Genomic DNA, 16,585 nt, shown 5'->3' on the forward strand with positions numbered 1-16,585 from the left:
GGCTGGCTAGATAGAATTCGATTGCAAAATAAATATTTTATTTTTCATATTTATTTGGGTGGACAAATTTTCATTTATAACACCCTCCACATGAGTTTTTTGGGTGACCCCCGGGTGAAGGTGTTCCTGAGCTCTCTCTGGGTTTCATTCAGCAGGAAATAATTTTGCCACATTCTCCAGTGGTGTCACCGAGGCCGTCACTTGCCGAGTCACAGATGGCTCCTGACTGTCCTTGCTCCCTCTCTGGGCTGGGGATGGAAAGTTCCTGGGTAAGCTGAAGGGAAGGATCCCTCTCTGTGCCATCAGCAGGTGCTGGCCGTGACCTCCCAGCACTTGGGCCTTGTCACCATCACCCCTCTGCTTTATCCTGAGCCTCTTCTCAGGTGGAGCCCGGCTGTGGTGGCACCCCCAGAGCGGGGAGGGACATAAAGGACAGCAGAGCCACCTGTGAGCCAGGGCAGGGCTGATAAGGAGCTGGTTTGGGAGGAGTGACTTGGAATGCTGCATGTAAATGTGGGAGTGCAGAGTCCCAGATAAGATGTGGGCGGGTGAGATAGCAAAGGGTCAGGAGGGCTGATCCCGGGAATATTTCCTGAGAGCAGCTGTGTTCAAAGCTGGCTGCAATTCACTGCCTGCTTTTCCTTGACAGGGAGGTGACCTCCCTCTGCTGCCTGCTGAGGTTTGGGGTTGATATTTGGGTAGTATTTGTCAACAGACCAGACCAAACACCCCCTTGATTTGTTTTCTAAGGCACCTGCTGTTTGTAATGGGGATTTTCATGAGAGAGGCAGCAAGGGGAGGGCGTGTAATTTAATCTCCAGGCTGTAAAAATCATTTCTGCTTGTACTTGTTGATAATGTAACTGTGACACAGCTAATACAAAATGACCTGAATGCACTTTCACAAAGTTGTCATAATGAAGGTTGGTCTGTACCCACAGGTGCAGGATGCTGCTCACAGTTTGATTGAAAACTGGAACAACTGAACAACTGGGGTGTTTCTTCTCTTTTTTTTTTTTTTTTTTTTTTTTGTTTATGGTCCTTCAAATATTAACAACATTTTTTTATAGCTGCCCTCTCTGCAGTACTTTCACCTGCAGTTGTCCAGGGCTCCATAAAATAAACACTTTTGTTTGGACTAAAGAAAAACTGACTGGAGGAGGAAGACCAGGTTTGGGTGAGGGTGGATTTTTTCCAAGGAATTCCAAGGGCAGAGCGGGACCTCCTGTAAAATGAACATTTTGTGTGGTCATCAGTTGCTTCAGGAGTATGTCGCTGTTGAGGCAGGACAGGAATGAGAAGACACTCAGAAGACTGCTGAGAGTAAAACTCCGGTTTATTCAAAATACACCGCTCTTTTATTTACATTCTTTCCCAACTCTTTCCCAGGCTTCTGCCTGGCTAGAAACTCTCCATTTCTCTCTTTGACTGAATCTGAGACCCACAGGAGTATAGATTAAATCCTTGGAGATGTAGATGTTAGAAAAAGAACAGAAATTACCCCTTGGAACGAAACCAAACCTGTCAATGCTGGCTGGTTTTGTCTGTCTTGGTACCTGGGGTACGAGTGCCACCAGGACCTCATTTCTGGGAGGGCTGGAAATGGACAGTGAGGGGTTTGGGATGTGGGAAAATCACTGCCTGGAGAGGCTGGGGTGTGTTCTGGGAAATGCAGGCACTGGGAGAGCAAATCCTTCAGCTGACTGTCAGAGCAAGACACACTTTTTGTGTCTCTTGGAGATCTCTTGGGTCACTTCTTCTGTCTCTCGCGTAGAAATTCTGGCCCACCTGCCATAATTAAAAGTCGGGATACAAAATTAGGTGGAAGTGCAGGACGGTGTGATAGGCAGGATGAGTGTGGCTCCAGAGAAGGGAACAGGAGTGGGAGTGAGCAGGATCTCATGCCCAAAGGTGGCTGGGGTGGGTCAGAGGATGGAGGATGCGCTCCTGGAGGCAGTTTGGGTGCATGAGAAGAGGCTGAGAGTGCCCAACAGGAGAAGCATCACCAAATGGAACTATAAAGTGAAGGGAAAACCCCCTTGTGATTCGTGCAAGTGAGTAAACAATTGCTGTCCCTACCTGCCTGCAGGCAAGAGGTTTTGGTGTGAGTCTGCTGTTCCAGGCTTGGCCAAGGACACAGCCTGGGAAGCTCGTGATTCAGCCCAGTTTGTTTTGAAAAGCCCCACAAACACAAGCACATGTACAGGAGGCATGGAAACTGCAGCTTGTGCTGGGAGCACAGTTGCTGGGTTTATACACTTCAGCCAGGAAGAAAGGAATTCTTGTTGACACTTGTTCTGTCTGTTGCTCTCTATGTAAACGTCACATATTTTGTGGGATGCTGCATCCACAGAGTAATCAGAATGCATGGGGGAAAAAAGAGGCAACATTTGCAGATAGTCCAGTTTCCATTTCTGCTTTGCTGCTGCACATGATTAGCACATTGAACATAACTGCTAGCGCTCACTTACAAAGACTGTGAATAAATCATTCCTTTGATCTTCTTCAAAATCCAAGAGAAAGAAGAGATAGGGTAGGATAAGGATTGCTTTAAGTATGATAGTGTTTAGAATTTCTTCAGTCTTGAACGTTCTTTATTCAGGGACCGACATATTAAAAATTTAAATTATTCCCATTAAAACATTGTTCCCTGGTACAGCTGTCAAGAAGAAATAGAACATAACTAGGACATTTGTGTCTGGCCAAAAGTCACCAAAATTTCCAAGCATTCCCAAGGAGAACTCTCAAGGAAAGTGTCAGAATCCCAAATGACCTTGACATCACCTCCGAATCAATAGCTTGACATCTGATAGAGACAAGTGGAGAATGCTCAGCGATAAAGGGAGCTTGTGTGGTGCAGCAGCAGAACTCAGGCAAGGAATTAAGGGATAAGGAAAATGTCAGACTATAAAAATCAACGAGATACTGTTGCCAAAAATTAGAATTCTCACTTTGGGCTGTAGGAAAGGAGAAAAGCGGTAGAAGAGGGTAGGCAAGACTCAGAGGCTGATCCCCATCCTCTGCTTGTGATACCACTCCTGTTGTTCTGAAGCTTTTCAACAAGATGTCTAGGGACAAACTGTAAAGAGTGTAGAAGGGAGAAGGAGGAAAGGAATAAAAGATTATCAGATCTGAAAGTGAGTTTTATCTGGGGAAAGAAGGAAGGAAAGAAGGAAAGAAAGGGAAGGGAAGGGAAGGGAAGGGAAGGGAAGGGAAAGGGAAAGGGAAAGGGAAAGGGAAAGGGAAAGGGAAAGGGAAAGGGAAAGGGAAAGGGAAAGGGAAAGGGAAAGGGAAAGGGAAAGGGAAAGGGAAAGGGAAAGGGAAAGGGAAAGGGAAAGGGAAAGGGAAAGGGAAAGGGAAAGGGAAAGAGAAAGAGAAAGAGAAAGAGAAAGAGAAAGGAAAAACAGAAAAAGAGAGAGAAGGAAGGAAGGAAGGAAGGAAGGAAGGAAGGAAGGAAGGAAGGAAGGAAGGAAGGAAGGAAGGAAGGAAGGAAGGAAGGAAGGAAGGAAGGAAGGGAGGGAGGGAGGGAGGGAGGGAGGGAGGGAGGGAGGGAGGGAGGGAGGGAGGGAGGGAGGGAGGGAGGGAGGGAGGGAGGGAGGCTTCAGTACCTGCCGGGCTTTCTGAGCCGCTCACCAGCATTCCCAGTATGTTTGCAGGTACTCCAGGGAAGCTCCTTCTCATCTGCAAAGCAGAATTGCAGCCTAAGCCACTTTTCCCATCCTGTAATTCCCCTCTTTAGCCACAGACTGGGGAGAAGTGGCAAACTGCAAACGGCTTGATTACCCAAACTTGGGTGATCCCTGTCCAAGGAGGCGGGAAGGAAAACTGAAAATATTCCTGCAGTTGGGCAAGTTGGAACCAAACAGCACTGTAAGAATGTGTGTGATTAGATCAGGACCAGTTGCTGTGTGTGAGCTCTCTCCCTGTTAGCACATCTACCAGCTCATCAATGTCCATGGAAGCAAAAGGCGGCATCTGCCTTCAACTGGGACAGATAAACTGCAGGCAAGCCAAATTCCTAGGCATGCCTGCACATGTCTGTGCAGAGCTATAGTCTCTCTTGGTGATCTCATTTAAACATAGTCAAAATTATTAAAAGATGCTGCTATATGGATATGACAATTCGTGCAAATAAAATTGTCATATATTTTATCGTTATGTACTGTTAAGATACTCTTCTAAGAAGTTTTTAAAAACACACAAGCCAGCGACAGGGATTGCAACACAATGTTGAAACCACCTGGACAAAGGAGGGAGGACTCCATTCACAAGCAATTGAACATGATGCACCAGAGTAGATGGGCAGCTGGCAGGAGGTTTGTTTATGACTCCAGTGGTGGCTGGACTTGCTCTGCTGTTTGTGTCTCCAAGGTCTGACTCAAACCCAGTTCAAGCCAGAGGAAAGAATCCCAGCAGTTTAGCAGATATAAAGCTGCAGCTCTGGAAAGGATAAGCTTTTGGTAACACATCCTTTCATAAGTCTCTCTTCTTTCTGACGTGCTGGTGACTCTCCTCAAGCTGGGGTTTGCTGGTGGTTATTGGGACATGCACAAACACATTTCATCCTGCTGCTGCTACCCACATGATGCTGCACCATTGCAAGAGATTCTGGCACCAGTGCTGTACCATCTGCACACCCCAGAGAAATGCTCTTCCCTCCTCTTGGGCAGTGCCTGGGCCTCTTGGGCCTCCATTTGCTGCCCTTTTGCCTTTGCTTTGAGATCATAGAATGGTTTGAGTTGGATTGGGCCTCCAAGCCCACTGCCTTCCATGGGCAGGGACACCTCCCACCAGCCCAGGTTGATCCAAGCCCCATCCAGCCATGTGGCTCTATCTCTGTCTCTATCATTTCTATCTCTGTCTCTATCTCTATCTCTATCTCTATCTCTATCTCTATCATCTCTATCTCTATCTCTATCTCTATCTATCTCTATCTCTATCTCTATCTCTATCTCTATCTCTATCTCTATCTCTATCTCTATCATCTCTATCTCAGTCTCTAATCTCTAACTCTGACTGCCTAAATCTGTTTATTCTAATGCAGCTGAGGTCCTATGGAGGGCACTCATGGCCTTCATGGTGCCTCCCTTTCCTAATCCAAGTCCAACAAAATATTCACTTAAATTTATTCTCACTCTGGAAAACCTCTGTTCCCCCCAAGAGTAAGGACAAGGCTTACAGACAGAGGACACATTTCATCAGACCAAACAAGACAGGCCAAACAGCCAGGCTTTTGCTCTGCCAGTCCTTCCTTAGGGTTTTATTAAGAGATTTCTCCATGGTCTCCCCTGGGCAAGGACAGCTTCCTGGTGGATGTGCCCACAAGGTCTGCGATTTGTAAGGCAAAGAAATGGTTTTGATAATCCACAACTTGCTTAACAAGGACTCCCCACACACAAATGGTTGCTTGTCTTCAAAGGAGTGCTTCTGGAGAACTACTTTGTGGCCAGTCACTCAGCGTTACTGATCCTCATTAGACCAGAAAAGTACACGCTTTCCCTCCAGGAAGAATGTGTAAGTGTTGGAATGTCTAACATTAGAAATTATTGAAACTGAGCAGTTTGAAATGGTAATTTTTCCTACAGCTGGAATTTAAAAGATGACAGTTTTCTTTCCCGTGTCCATTCTCATTATTTATCAGAACTTTGGCTGTGATTTTACATCCCTAACAAGTAAAATGGATAAGCCAGACCCCTTCCGGGCCACCTCACCTCATCTCCTTTGCCTGCTGCTGCTTCGGCCTTTACCAAACGCCTGCACTGCCACCTTCTGCCTGGCTTACATCTCACAGTTGAATTTCCACCACACTTTTGGTTTTTCTTTTGCTCATCCTGCCGAATTCAGGATGTATGTCCTAGGAAAGCTTGGAATACAAAGAAGAAACAACACGTGCATATGCACAATCAACATGGTCTGTAAACTGATTTTTTTCCCTAGCTGGTCTCTATTAATTGTGCTGTGCTTACTTCCTAGCTTTAATTTGGAGGAAGGGAACTCTCCAGTGCTACTCCCCATGAGCCAAAAATATGAAAATATTTTGCCCAGAGAAGCTGTGGCAGCCACATCGCTGGAAGTGTTCCAGGCCAGGTTGAACGGGGCTTGGAGCAACCCAGGATAGTGGAAGGTGTCCCTGCCCCTGGCAGGGGTCATCTTTCAGGTCTCTTCTAAACCCAACCATCCTGTGATTCTAGGAGAAGAAATCCAAGTGAAGCATAACCATGGCTTACGTTAAAAACAAAACTCCCTTTTTTCTTTCTTTCTTTCTTTCTTTCTTTCTTTCTTTCTTTCTTTCTTTCTTTCTTTCTTTCTTTCTTTCTTTCTTTCTTTCTTTCTTTCTTTCTTTCTTTCTTTCTTTCTTTCTTTCTTTCTTTCTTTCTTTCTTTCTTTCTTTCTTTCTTTCTTTCTTTCTTTCTTTCTTTCTTTCTTTCTTTCTTTCTTTCTTTCTTTCTTTCTTTCTTTCTTTCTTTCTTTCTTTCTTTCTTTCTTTCTTTCTTTCTTTCTTTCTTTCTTTCTTTCTTTCTTTCTTTCTTTCTTTTCTGATGGCATATTAGCTAAATACAATGTCAGGCTGAAGGGGAAAAAATATCTGAAAGCCAAGTGAACCCAGATGTACTTTAAACCCTCTCACATCACCCATTTTAAAGAATTCTTGGTCTTTTTCCTTTTCTGATTGAAGGAAGGGATACCAAAATCACCCTCTACTTAGAAAAAAAAATGTTCTTAGTGAACATGCTAATCCCTGCAGCAGCCAGCCTCAGGCCAAGTGGCACTTCCAAGCAGGAGCAGGTCCTGGAAGAGAGATGGGCTGGGCACCGTCTCCTGGAAGGCATCAGAGTCATTAGTGAATGTCTAAACCCCAACATTTAACAGAAAGCCAGTTCTTGCGGGCTCCAGAGACCCGATGCATGCAGGAAAAAGTTGGGAATAATTCCCCTGCATCATAAACAGGATTTTTCCCATGCTGAGGGAACAGTGGCATCTGGTGTTGGCTGGGCTCTCCTGCAGCCAGCGCTTCCCGGGAGGCTGATGGACATTCCCTGGACATGGGCAGGGTTTGGCTCCCCAGCGGCACCTGGGCCATGCAGGATGCCCGTGGGAAATGGATTTGTAGAGAATTCTCCAAGCCTGACAGAAGGCTCACAGATCTGCATGTAAACCTTGAGATAAGAAGTGCTGACTTAGAAATGCCATGGAACAGGACAGACATTGTTGAGAGAGAAATGGAACTAGAAACGAGTCTCAAAGGATGGCCTCGCAAATAACCTAGATGCTTTGGAGAAATAGAACTATGAAAGATGCACTGGAGTAGGACCCACGAAGGGTAATTTTAGATGATTTGCTTTAAGGCATCTACAGCAAGGTGTGGCAAAAGCTGATAGGCCAAGAAATACTTATAGGGTATTATAATTAAAAAACAGCTTCTGATTGTCTTGGGTGAATTATAACATCTGTATTGTCTCACCCTTCTCATGAGACTGGAAATGGAATAAAAGTTTTTAAAACATGTCTCAATTGCCCCATCTCTGGGTCAGAAAAGAACTTAATCCAACAGGGTCTGGCTCCCCAGTGGCACCTGGGACATGCAGGATGCCCAAGATGTCTCCCCAAATATCAGGTGGGGGGCTCAAGCCCATCTGAATGGCAGCTGGAGGCCAGGGCAGTGCATCAAATCTCAAACTGCTTCTAGTGAAGCAGGGAATCGCTCTGTCGGGGCAGGAATTCCAGGACCCAGGACTGTTGTGCATCTCCCTGGTATTTTCTATGGAATTTAGAAAAGGCAAACTGCTCTCTGCATTTTGCTAGTTGAAATACAGTTTATTGGTCTCCTATCCCAGTGCATGAAAGGACATTTCCTACGGAGGTGGACACCATGACCAAGTTGAGCCTGGATCAAGATGGAAACAATTTCTGCTGGCTCCTATCATTTTTCAAGTTGCAGATTTTCCAAAGCTCTGCATCCTTCTACTTCACCAAAGGCTGTTCTGCAATATTTTAAGGATACCCCAGGACCAGTTTTAGCTGAGTGCTGGGACTGACAGGCTTTTTTCTGTTCCTTTTGTGATCAGTCCACAAGCAGAAGTTCTGAGCCAGTTACTCCTCCCGCGTGTAGAAAGGAGCAGCTCCGCTCTCATCCAACAAATCCCAGCTCCTCCTTGTGGCTGCACTCAGAAACCCTTAGCAGCTAAACTCACTCAGAGATACTGATTATTGTGCCTTTTGGGCAGTCTGCCCTATGAAGTTACAACAAAACGCATTTCGGTGACCGAAATCAGAACTGGTCTGACAGCCCTGACAGCGAGGGGCAGCTCTGCAAGGGCACTGCTGAACGCTGACCTCCGTGGTCAAACAAGCAGCACAGCTAAAAGGATTTCTCTTCTTGCCTCTGAGGTTTCCAGACTCATCAGGTGGTTTTAAATAACAGCCAGCACTGTAAGTGACAAGGTGCCAAGGGCTGATTTTGGGTGGCGCTGGGTACCTTGGCATGGCGCTCCTCAGAGCGTGGATCTCTCTGTTCCATGACAATTTGTTCAAATCAAGCCCTGGATTTGTCGTGGACCAAAGTTTATTTTCTATCAAAACACATGAGGTTTTCCAAACAGCAGCTGAACTCCTGCTAGAAAAAAACAAATCAGTAGGAAATTGGTACCTAATGCCAAATCCCACTGAAATGAAATCTGATCCCCGTCATCTCCTACAAAGACTTTGGTCTTAGGCTGGCAAATGTAACTCTCCTAAGTCAACAGGCAATTTAAAGTGTATGGAGAACAAGCTGCAGAGGCTCTACAAATATCCCACCCCTTTTGCTATCAGCAGTCAACATAAACATTGTTACCTGAGTAGGTTCACAGAGAGAGTAAGAAAGGCTGGTTTTGGAAGGTTTTCTTTATTAAACTCAGCTTTCGCTGCTGTTCTGAGTTGACAAAAATGTTTCCCAGGAAGACTGACAAACAAAAACAGCTCATAAATATATATTTTTTTCAAACACTGTCAGTACAAACAAATAAAAGCTCTGGTTTGCTACTTTGGGAGGCCCTGTGTAACCAGCATTTTCAACTGGCCAATTAACAGCATGTGTGTTCATCAGTGAAGAACTTCCACTTGTTTTTAAATGATCAAATCCAGTGTTTAAAAATTATTGCTCGTTACCAGACAAAACCCCAAGATTAAAAGGATGTTCATTATACCATCCCTGCTGGTAATGTGTGAGAACCCCGGGTTTGATTCGGGGGTCTCGTGTGGTGGTAAAGTTTCTCCTCCAACCTTTGCTTCCAAAGAAAAACTCCGCAGCCTCTTGTTGTTCAGTCTCAAGGCAGTTTATTGCTAGTTATCTAAAAGATTGTCTTCGCCCGCTGCGGCTGCTTTGGTCAGCGGCCCAGGCAGAGACTCACACACTCCTGACACCCTCACTGTCCGGTGTGTTCGTCGTCTCTCCCCCCGCCCAGGACTGCTGCTATCTTTTATATGATATATTACGTGTTATATGTTTACAGATTTTCCCCAATACCTACTATCCATGTTACAAGGTGCTTTTCTACTCTAAACCAATCTGTGAGCGCCAACATCACCAAGAACATGGAGGCAAGGAAGAAGAAGGAGGAAGAACAGGATCAGGCCCACTTTCCTCCATCTTAGAACTCCTGACCCCCCTGTACAAAGTAAAACCCCCCTGTACAGGTGTTAAAACCCCCCTGTACAATACTAAAAAATTTTCCCCTCTAATTTGTAACTACTTTTACTATTCCATCTAACCCTCTGTGACCGCTTGTTCCACCTTCAAAGTTTGTAACTCATTCCATGGCTCAAACTCAAAATCACAGCTGTTTTCAGCTGCTTGCCAGGGTCTAAAATGCTTCTGACCAAGGCCTGGAGCCTCTTAAAATGTCTGAGGGACATTTTGAATTCCGACACTCTTTCACAAATTTGCCATTATAGTATAATCAGATCATTAGTACCTACCCTGCTCTTGCATATTCTACATTCCTGAAAAAAAGTACACTTGGTTACAGGGTCTGTCTCTCTGTCCCCTGGGTGTTTACTCAGACCAAAACTGCAAAAGCAATATGCAAGACACTCGTGTTCCTTGTTTACACAGTTCATGCAGGTCAGAGGAAAATCATAAAGAGCACACGTGCAAGTGGCCAGATTAAAATGCAACAGTACATCAGATATGTCAACTGGATTTAGGATTATAACAGACACGTAAGCAATTAGGGTATTTGCTAGTTCAAAATACTCACATTAATGAACCCACATTATCTTCTGAAAAGCATCATAATATGTAATTGCAGTAAAAATTCCTCTTCCATTATGTCCTAGACATCAACATTCTATAATATCCTGCACAACTGATCGCAGGCAAACCCTCAGTAAGAGAAATACTCCCAGATATGGTAATGTCCCAACACTGTGGCTGCTACCTAATATTAAAGAATTACAGTAGAAATGTTTCAATAAGAAAGTAGAAGCATTTCAGTTTTTATGTGGCATAGATTGCCACAGACACTGCCAAGCAGCTTTATAGAGTTCTAAATCTTCATTCAATGCCCCTTCACATCATTTGAATGAAGATTTAAGCCTCAATAAAACTTTCTGAGTGCTTGTGGCCATCTTTGCTGTATAGTAATTAAAGAGGGGTACAAGCAGACGAATGCACTGTAGTGCTTCTAATGATCAACACTATATCTAGCGACATTTTCCTTTGTAAGGTGAGTTGTGTTAAATGCTGTTTTCATGCATGGTGCAGTAGTACACATGGAAGCAGGCATTTATATGCAGTTTTTATGCAATCCTTTAAAAGATTGCTTTGAGGGTTGTAAGGATTTTTGTTGCTTTTTTCCCCCTGAGTAATGTTAATTTGCTCCATAACTATTTTGAATTAATTTATTATATGGAAGATATTTGGGAAAAAATAATAAAAAATAAATGAAAGATAATAATTAAAGGGTAACTTGGCACAACACTACAGCTGCATTTCCTTGTTTACTTATCAACCTCCTACTGTAATTAAGATATTGCAGTGCAATGTGTTGTGGCATTGAATTAGAAGCTCAAATGAAAATCAGCTTCTAGTTAAGATATCAGCTGGGAAATTCAACACATGCTGGTGCATAAACTCACACACAAGATACGACTGAGTGGAAATTGAAAGAAACTTTACTGTGAGAAGATGCCATTGATGGAGTACATATTTTGTTTCCAAAATACAGACACTCATTAAGGAAAACTTTGTAAAATAAATAGCTAGTCAAGGAATTGTGAAGAGGCTTTGCTGTTTGGATCCTCCTGCAGAGGAAGGTGTGGGACCATTCTGTGGATCTGAGCATCCACAAACTTCCACAAATGGATCTGAAAGTACAACTTCCCTCTTGAAGTTTAGACTCCCACAACAAGGTGTTTATATTTCATTATGTTTATTTTACATAAAGGATTTTTGTTAATGATTAAAGTCTCTGAAATTGCTCCCCTTAAGCAAAGAGGGATCCCTCTGGACTCAAATAGCTCTGTATTAGAAATTTGGTGTAGAACTGTCTTTGTTATATGCATTTTCTGGACACTTTGGCAACATCATTCTTCCCATTCAAAAATAGTGAAATGCAAATTTTTACTGGTAGGGATACTAAGAACATAATGTGGCAACTACTTTCTGTGAAGCATACAGTTGTTTCTGTGTAATCCTTAAAAGATACAAAATAAAAAATATTAGATCTTATTTAGAGAAACTGAAGCTGCCAGCACTTTGTAAAAGCAGTAGTACCAGTGTGAAAATCAATCTCTGATTTTTTCCCCTAATTTTTAATAAGAATTTTAAAGAAAACCAAATGTGGAAATTGCCCAGCCCATCTTCTCTGGGCAGCCAAGCTGTTTCTGGTTCTGAAAAAGGCAGCAGCTGACCTGCAAGGGGAATGCACTGGTTACCAAGGCGCTCAAAAATGGGCTTCTCACATGCTCATGATGGAGTTCTTCCAGGTTTTGTAAAAAGATTTCAGGTTTCACTACATCAAATGGAGAAAAGCTGATTCTTTGGCCTTGGTTTGGAGGAAATGGTCTCATTTCCAGTTCCTTTGTCAAGAGATGCAAAACTGGAGGAGCTCCATAGAAGAGAGACCCTCCTCAGAGCATCAGGGTGGGTGCCCCCTTGCACAAGAAGGGGCAGCAGTAGCCCATCCTTGCCCTTGCTGTTTTGTGGCTCAAAAGGTCAGCACATTGACCTGAAGTCAAACCTACTCTTTCAAGTTAAATTGAACTACAGTTTTCAGCACATAAAATATGCAGGATCTGAACTGTAAGGGGAAATGAAGGCCTCGTTCTCCAAAACACCATAGCCTTGTAAAAATTTGCAGAGTTATCTCAACTTTCCCCAACAGAAAAGCTCCAGGCTCAATCTAGAGATTTGCAGCTGAAGGATCAGAGTAAAACTCAGAAAAAGAGGTATATTTCCCTTTTGGGTTCAAAATCAGAACTGAGTTTAACATAATTTCCAAATGATTGATCCCAAGCAGTAGGTTAAGAGGGGGCTGTTTTGAGCAATATTGTCCCTTGCTTTCCCTTGTATTTCTTTGTAAATAACATATTATCTATATTAAGGTAAACTGAATCTATTAGACAATTACCTAAGGGGATTATGAAACTGGGCTCTGCATTATAAAGCACCTGAAGTTATGACAGCTGTGACCCCAGAGGAATCAAGGCTGAATAAAGACTGTCTCCATTGCAGACAAATGATGATAAAGTGATCCTTTTAGCCAGCAGTCAATGGAACCTGACAAGGCCAAACCTCCAACTAATGAACAGCCCAACCTTTGCTACCAGGGAGATGTACTGAAAGTTTAATCTCAATAAGCATCAAAATGCATTTGGCCAAACATTTTTAACAAAAGAGTGTCACATATCATTAAATGGCCGTGAAGTTAGATGAGTGAGGAGGAAAATAGGAGCATGGGGATGTATGTTCTTACTGTATCACAGGTGCACAAAATTGCCTTGATAGAACAATATCTTATTTTTCTTCTGAAATTGAATTTCAGATGGTACCTACGTCACACAGACCTAATCATAGAGAAATCAATTGTCTCAATGATTCCTATTAAATCTGTGCATTTCCAGATCCTTATAGAGTAATGTCAGTTACAGAACAATGTCAGGCTGACGGACACAGTGCAGCGTTAAAGAAAAAAAATCATGCATACAATAGGCCAGCTGCACATTAATAAATATGTAATGTTTGATTAAAAATATGGATTGTATTTTTCCCCCCAATTGCTGACTACCCCTAAGGCAGAAGATGTGATCTGGCTCCAACTGATGGGTTTATTTCTTGCTTGCTTTGAAAATACAAACTAAAATGTTTTCCTGTCCCAGCTGTTTCCCATTGTTCATGTTTATCAGCTCAAAGGGTGAACGGAGGAATAAAAAATATGCTCGCATTTCAAATGTGCCAGTCAGTCAATTTATTGTTAAAAGAAGAAAGCCTAATTGTCTGTGCTGGCAAACTTCTTTTTGGTGAATGTCCAGTTTTTAAGAAAAGCTATTAATCTGTGCCATTTGTTTAATACATGCATAAAAAACCACATAAAATCACACATTTTCTGTGGGATAGGATGGGGGTGGGTGAAATCACATTTCTAAGTTATGTCCTTGAAACACTCAAGTGGTGGCCTAAGTAGTAGTCCATGGATTACTTCTCTGGTTATTTATTCATCTGAATTAGTGGTTTAATGGAGTTTTCATGGAATAATAGCTAATGCCCTAAGACTGAAATTGGCCTCCTTCTCCAAATCTTACATTTTACTTCTTTAAGGAGCAGCACTTCTTCCAGATTGCATCACCATTGCGGGGTGAAAGTCTTCCCCAGTTCCGTTCACAAGAGTTTTATGTTTTAATTTAAGCTCCTACTCTTCTTCATTTCTTCATGCCCTCATACTAACACAAAGTGGGAATCAGAATGGGGAGAGAGCAGGAACTCCTTTCCTGCATAGGAGAATCTTCTGTTTGTCTCTAACTCCTGTGATAATTACACAGCTCTACCCTGTCTTTGACTTGCTCTCCAGCTTGTCCTGGCACTGCTACTCTTCCACCCTTCTAACCAAGCCCAGTTAATCAGAAATGACACTCATGCCATGCAAATGAGCAAATATTTAACTCACAGACTACTATATTGACCAGGACTGTACTAGTCCATTTTACTGTGGCTAGTGCAGTTTTTCTTTGAAAGCCTTTTGAATAAAGGGTCATGTTTAGTTCCTCAGTTGTACAGCACCAAGTGCAAAACATTCTTACAATCTGAAAAATTTTTAAAAAATCATTACTATACAAATTAAATTTTCTAGTTTTTTCTTCTTTTAGATGGAGAAGAAACAAGTAAGTGGCATTATCATACAGCTATCACCCCCTTGTGACACTGAGATGTCACTCACAGCAAATTGTACAGATCTTTCTTACATGAGGAGTTCAATAACTCCTCGTGACATCTAAATTACCATTCCTGGGTGTCTGGGTTAACACCTCACAGGAATGAATAAGTCAATAAGGTAATTGTCCCAAGTGCTCTGCACATCCAAGTATCTGCTTTGGTCATCCTGGGCTCATATTTGCCTGGAAGTTTGAGAGCCACATACTTCCTAAAATTGGAAATTGGGCATCTGGGGATGAGCTACCTCACTCACTAAGGTGAGGACTGGGGATTTTTCTAAATCTGCCTTTATTAAAAGTTACTGGCACATAGGAATGTACTTCATACTGGAAAGCACAGTGAGCCCCACCCTCACCTGTCCCCCATGACCAGCCATTTCAGAAAGTTCACTGACTATTAATTCATTGATTTGGTAGAATAAAAATTACACAAAATTATTCCAGACAGGGTAAAAACAAAGGAGAATTACTAAAACAAACTATTGACGCGCAGGTGGAAGGGAAGCAGTCAGGGAGAAATGACACGTGGCTGAATTTTAGCAATTTATTTGGAACATTTTTGTCTTTGTCTTAGGGATTTCTTAAGTGAAACACCAGGACACAGCTGTGGATGGACAGTGCACCTGTGACAGCAGACATCGGGTGAAGGCCCCTCAGGGGACAGGCTGGTGACCAGAGAAGCAAACAGAGGGGGAGGGAGGGGTACAAGAGGGGCCTGCAAACTCTCCTGGGGAAGCACCAGCCCTCTTCTCCAGGAGCTCCAGTGCTGGAGCTGCTGCAAACAGATTCAGCCTCTTTCTGTTTGTAAAAATTATGGACAACAGTGTTCTCTTCTGCAAACCATTCATACTGCCACAGCTGGACAACAAACAACAGAGAATTCTGGAGATACACAGGGCAATTTCTTTAAACCCACTATTAATATCCTCTAGCCCCACTATTAAATTGTAGCTAAAGTCTCCTGTAAGGGCGAATAAATATTTTTCTTTAAACTTAATAATCAATGATCTGCTTAGAAGGCTTCAGTTAGCAGACAGGAACTGTTCATCACACAAAATCTACTGGATCTGGGCAGATTTTTCTTTTTTTTTTTTTTTTCTTTTTTTTTTTTTTCCCTAGAAAAGAAACTGAATTTAAAAAAATAGCAGCCTAGAAGTCCTATTACTCTGAATTGACACTCAGGGTTTGATCCAATCTTTGCTTACTAGGATTTCTCTGCGGTTGATATGGTGATATAACATTAGGAAATTCCTTAAGATCTGGCAAAGCACAAAGCAGTGGCTCTCCTGAAAACAGGCACTCATCATTACGCTGATTTATACAAACTGAAACCCTGGGTGTTGCTGGCTGGGGATGTTCCAGCAACAGAGATCCAGGACAGATGTCCACTGTCCTGGGATCTGTGCAATCGCTCGCCCCAGTCAGCGCAGACATAAAACAAGAACAGCTCTGAGTGGAACAAGGCCCTTGGTGTGTGCTTGGGCCAGGTCAGAGTCCCAGTTGTGACTCACCTGTCAGCCACCAGCAGCAGGGTGAATGTGCCTGCCCAGCCCAGCAGAGACTCCTGCTGTGCCACAGGACATGGCAAGTCCATGAGATCAGCAAGTGCTGGGAACTGCAGCTCCTCCAGCACCATTCTGCCACAGCTTCTGCAGGCACAGACATGAAATGGTGAGCCTGCATGGAATTCACTGACCTTCCAAAGCAGAGAGGAGTCTGGTTATGGGTTACTATTTATTAAGTAATTCTTAGCTATTTTTAAGCCTTGACTATTCCAAAGCTGATCCACAGGTTCAAGTCCAGCTCCTACTAGGAGCACTCCAAGGTAAATCCCTGCCTGAATAAATGGCACCTTATTTTAGCCAGACTGTTTTCCAGTGGGGGAAAAGAATTCTTTTTCAGCTGATCCTTTCTTGGTTTAAAAGAATATTTATTCACAATACTTATTCCTTTAATTATTTTTTCTTTTTTCTTTTTGGTTTTTTTTTTTTTTTTTCCTAAAAAGAGGTAATTTTCTCAGTATGAAGCTTTTCTGTATTCTTTGTCCTTTGGGAGACAAAATAATTTGAAAGACTTGGCAGAATTAGTAATATTATTCAACTTGTAATTGTCTAACATCTTAGTGTTCTAGATGGAAAATCAATACATTTTGATGTGTCCTAAGCTAAATTAGTATA

The 16,585-nt window shown here is 42.8% G+C and overlaps 3 long non-coding RNA genes across 3 annotated transcripts in view; 1 reads left to right on the forward strand and 2 right to left on the reverse strand.

Moving 5' to 3' along the window:
• The window catches only part of LOC121470381 (uncharacterized), a 256,297-nt gene that overhangs the window by 151,898 nt on the left and 87,814 nt on the right, over positions 1–16,585 (forward strand). The window lies entirely within an intron of this gene.
• The window catches only part of LOC140684626 (uncharacterized), a 110,945-nt gene that overhangs the window by 21,760 nt on the left and 72,600 nt on the right, over positions 1–16,585 (reverse strand). The gene's annotated exons all lie outside the window — the stretch shown is intronic.
• Positions 1,315–3,790, reverse strand: LOC140684618 (uncharacterized). Its single transcript, XR_012057137.1, has 2 exons — positions 3,633–3,790; positions 1,315–1,787 (listed from the first exon to the last, which is right to left on the reverse strand). It is a non-coding gene; the product is annotated as an uncharacterized lncRNA (long non-coding RNA).

Source organism: Taeniopygia guttata, chromosome 8 (genome assembly GCF_048771995.1).
Source record: "Taeniopygia guttata chromosome 8, bTaeGut7.mat, whole genome shotgun sequence".
In the NCBI taxonomy this organism is placed as follows: Eukaryota; Metazoa; Chordata; class Aves; order Passeriformes; family Estrildidae; genus Taeniopygia; species Taeniopygia guttata.